This window comes from Schistocerca serialis, unplaced genomic scaffold (genome assembly GCF_023864345.2).
Source record: "Schistocerca serialis cubense isolate TAMUIC-IGC-003099 unplaced genomic scaffold, iqSchSeri2.2 HiC_scaffold_1223, whole genome shotgun sequence".
NCBI lineage: Eukaryota > Metazoa > Arthropoda > Insecta > Orthoptera > Acrididae > Schistocerca > Schistocerca serialis.
Window position 1 is genome coordinate 130,001 of NW_026047429.1, and position 5,000 is coordinate 135,000.

The window sequence follows — 5,000 nt, forward strand, 5'->3', positions numbered from 1 at the left end:
TCCCACTCTGTCTGCCACTCTTCAAATTTCCATTGCTTCAATTGCAATTTGTGCATTGCTCTTATTCCTGTAATCTGGTGCACTCTCTCTCTGTCGCCTACCCGCAACCAGTAGCATGCTGCTTGGTATTTCACAATAATGTCCAGTGGGAAGATTCCAAGAATTACTAATAATGCCTCTGTGGAAATGGTTCCAAATGCCCCAGTTAACCTTAACAAAACGTTCCTTTGCACCCTTCTCAGAAGTATTCTATAACGCCGATATTGTAATTTGTGTGCCCATACACTTGCAGAGAATCCCACTATAGATGCTAAAATCGTGTTATGATATGCCCTCACTGTATGAAGTGGTAGTTTGTATTGTGCTGTTCCTACTCGTGCTATTTTGTGCATGATGTTTTGCGCTCTTTGAGTTGCGACGGTGACGTGATCAAGAAAATTCCTCCTTTCGTCTAGCTGAACACCTAAATATCTAGAAACAGTACTGCGCTGGATTGAAATGTCATTCATTTTAATTACAGGATTTCTGGTAAGAGACAATTTCCCTTTCAACAACAGATACGTTGTTTTATGTGCTGCTACTGTTAATTTATTAGTAGTACACCACTTTTGCAATCTGTTTAGAACTCGACATGTTTTCTGTTCAAGTCTATATCTGGAATCTTCAGACACTACCACCAGTACATCGTCTGCATATGCTACTACACCATCTACATCATCTGCCACTTCAAGTTGTTGCAGTAGAGGCTCTATCATCACATCCCAAAATATAGGTCCACATACTGACCCTTGTGGACAGCCTTTTGTGATCTTTTTAATTACTTTGCGGTTTCCTGCCGGCCATTCAACAGTACGACCCTTACAATAATCCAATAGACTATTGTAAAGGCATCTCGGAATCTGAAGGTCTCGTAATCTAGCAAACATTGCGGGCCACCATAAATTATCAAAAGCTCCCGCAATGTCTACCATGATGGCAATGGCAAGCTTACAGGGAGTTTCATCCACAATATTTAGTGCTTTGTTGATGGCGTCCTCCACGGATTTCCCTTTACGGAAACCGAATTGACACTGACTCAACCCTGACAGCTCCCTGTGTGACTGCAATCTGTCACATAAAAGACGCTCTTGAACTTTTGCCAAAGTATTTATCAGACATATAGGACGATAACTTTTGGGTTCCACCGAACTTTTATCCTCCCCTTTCTTGATTATTACTATTCGAGCAATTTTCCAAATCTCCGGCACCCTACCTAAAAGTAATGCATCATTTAATAGGGTAGTTAAGAATGGCACAAATTTAGTCACCATCATATGTAAAACCTCGGCAAGTACACCATCAGGGCCAGGTGATTTACCCTTCTTCAATCTATATACTGCTCTCACAACTTCTTCTTGTGCAAACGGGATAACAGGAGTGTCATTAAGATATTCTTCACTTAAAGCCGTCCTCAAATCATTGTGCTCTTCTGTATCCTCATTTATGCAATCATCAGGTAGGAGTGTCTTCAGCAGATATTCCGCTGAGTCCCTCCACCCTAATGTCATACTACCGTCACTCTTTTTTAGGGTTGACAGAACCACAGGCGATTTCACTTTCTCCGTTAATAATCTATATGGTTGTCCCCACATATTGAGTTGCATATATGTTTGTAAATATCTCTCCCAATGAATTCTTTTAGTCTCAAACAATCGGTTCTTATATTTTTCTTTTACTTCTCTATAGACAGTTAACCGTCTCTGCCTTTCCAGGTACCCTAGCGACCGCTGGTAGTGTCGTCTGGCAGCCCTCATTCTTCTTCGTAGGTTTTCCAATTCTGGCGTCCACGGCATCTCCTGTACTCCCTTACCTTTATTTACTGGTATCGCTGCTCGTTGTGCTTCCTGAAGCAACGCAGTTAATGCATGCGCCCTGAAGTCTACACTTCCTACAACGTTATCCAGAGGATTTGTATCCATAATTTCCCTCATCCTTTTCCAATTTGCACGTTTAATATCCAGTTTTATGACCGGTTCTAAATCTTCACTTTGGCCTCTTACATTTTGAGGAGTAATATCTACAAATATTGTATTATGATCACTAGTTGTACAGTGTTGTCGAACAGTCCATTCACTAACTTTACACATAGCAGCTCTATTCACTATCGTCACATCTATGTTTGTTGAAGCTCCCGCTCTATTTTCAAAAGTGCAAGGTTGTCCAGGTTTATTAACTACAAAAAGATCCATTTCAGCAATAACTTCTAACAGTTTTTGACCTCTTTCATCTGTTTCGTTACTATGCCAGACAGTAGCCTTAGCATTTGCATCTGCAGCTAGAATGAAGTTATGTCTTTGCCCATACAGTGCCGCAGCCTTCACCTTGTCAAGATAGGGTTCTATTTCGTGAGAATACTGCATGTATATGTTAGCGATTATCCACTTAGTAGATCCATCGGTAGCCTCGATCACTACACAGTGTTCATCACACAACTGCGCTACTTTTGTGATCACTATTGATCGATTTAGTACTATTATCACAGATAAAGGCACTTCAGAGCCCGATATTACTATTACACTAGGATCAAAATGAGTGACTTTTCCATTTCTTGTATGTGGCTCCTGAACACATATCATGTCAACCTTCGTCTCCTTGGCTACCCTCTGCACCTCTGCCATAACCAACTTGCTTCTCATAGCGTTAATCTGCATAATTTTCATATTACGGCTTTCTGGTATATACGTAGCTTTTAGAAGTCGGCAGAGACCAATCGAAATAGACACGCCCATACGCTTTAACAAAGTCTTTATATAAACGCTCTAAATCAAAGTTTTCCTGTCTCCGATTGTAGACTTGCTCTACTAAGTCACGCAGTTTATCGACATCTGTTGGAAGATTGTTACTTTTTAAAACAATTCTATCTACCTCCTCCGCAGTAGGGAATGTTATCGTATCACCTAGAGAATGTGCATTTTTTACAATGTACCGAAGAGCAACGTTTAGAGTGTTTGTATCCTCAAGTTTACTTAACCTTAAATTATGCTCTATATCACTGTATATTTTCTGCGCTGTTTTTAGAGGCGTTACACCAGCATCTACTTTGGGTATCATTGTAGCTTTGTCACTATTACTAACAGGAACGTTCACTTTTGCTACATTGTTATCATCTCTGTCAGGTACACATACACCAGTATCACTTAAGGTGGGGTTTACTTTACTGCAATTTGGCACCGTAGAGGAAACATGTGAAGAATTTACTAATTCTTTTACCTGCTCAACTGTCTCATGTAGTATTTTGTCTTCAACCTTAGATCCCAAACCAGTTATTGTTCCACTTTTAACAAATATGACAGGTTTACAGCTACTTGGCAAATTTTTAGTATCATATATTTCAGCACTAGACGACACCATATCAACTACATCTGAGGTTTCAGAAGCATGTCCTAATTCATCATCATATGCACCAACACTTTCAGATTCTAATTCATCAATTCGAAACATCAACTGACTTTGGAAGATTGCCCAGCGAAACATGTTTCTCCGAAGCTGTTTACCTACTTCTGGGTGGATTTGCCTACTTTCGACCATATTTTCTATATAGTCTACATTTTCATGATAATATGTTTCAATCACATCACAGTTCTGCAATGGATATGCTATATATTCAGAATTTTGGGATTTTGCATACATAGATATATTTAAACCTATCTGTCTGCGCCATTCCATTGCCCTCCGCCAGTTTCTTGCTCTCGTAGAAGGTGTCTTTCTTTTTAACTTACTGCGCTTCACTGTCTTCTCTCCAATGTGTTCACTGTTTGACTTGTTAGTTGCACTCAAAATACCTGACTTCACGTCACTGTCCATAATCAGTACGTGCAATCATACGTTCAAGCATCATTTGATAGGTTGCGCAGTTGGTTCCCAAATTATTGCATACTCTCTTTCTTCTCACACAGGGTATGCAAACAGCTTTTTGAGCTTTCTTAGGACATTCAGCTTTAAGGTGCCCCTCAGAGCCACAGTGTGCACATGTTTGTTTGTTTGAACAGGTTTTTGATGAGTGGCCCAGATCATTGCATTTAAAGCAGCGTTGGACCACCAAGTAATCACGAAGATTTAGAGCACGAAATTCAACAAAGATACGTGATTTGGCCAGAAGGATGTTTCGCAATCTTGGTGTCACTTCAAAAACATGATTTACTACCGGTTTATCTTTTGCACCTCTCCTAAACCTCGGTTTCATCTCTTGCTCAAAACTCTCCCTACTGATATCCTCGGACAAATTTAGCTCATAAATCTCTTCCAAAAGATCAGTCTCGTTTAACTCCTTAGGCACATCATGTAATATCACCAATGGCCTCTTTTTCGTAGGTGGCTCGCACTTAATGTTAGGTATGGTGTTTACTTTTTCGATTAATCTCTTTTGGTCATCTTCAGACTCAGTCTCGACGATGACCACATTACTTGTGGTTCTCACTGCCCTAAAACGGAGTCTATCTCGCTTGGGATTAATAGCTGTTGTGATCTTCTCCTTAACAGTCTTGACATCACTGTTATCATTTGCTCGTATAAAGACTGTATTTACCTGTTTTGCTGTTATTTTGTTAATTTTGACTGCAGTGGCTTGTTTTTTGGATATTTTACCCTCACTAGCAGCCACTGCTGCATACGTTACTGGAGGAGCCGTTTGAATTTCTCTTTTATTTAGTTCTTCTCGAAGCCTATTGTTTTCTGCTCTCAGTTCTTCAATCTGACCTGTAAGTTTCGCTTGATAGAAAGCCCATTTAGTGAATTTCTGTCTGAAGGTTTGCATTACCTGTTGCGGAACTCTCTTAGGCCCTAATTCTTTAGAGACATATTGAGTGATATCCTCAAAATAGTCGAGGATATCTTGCGGTTCAGATTCACCACCCTCCTCCTCTGCTTCTAATGCCTCAGATTTCCTCATGCAACTACTCCACTGTTCATGCATAGTGAAAAGTCTACTTACAGTTCGTGGCGTTGACTGTTGATATACTGAT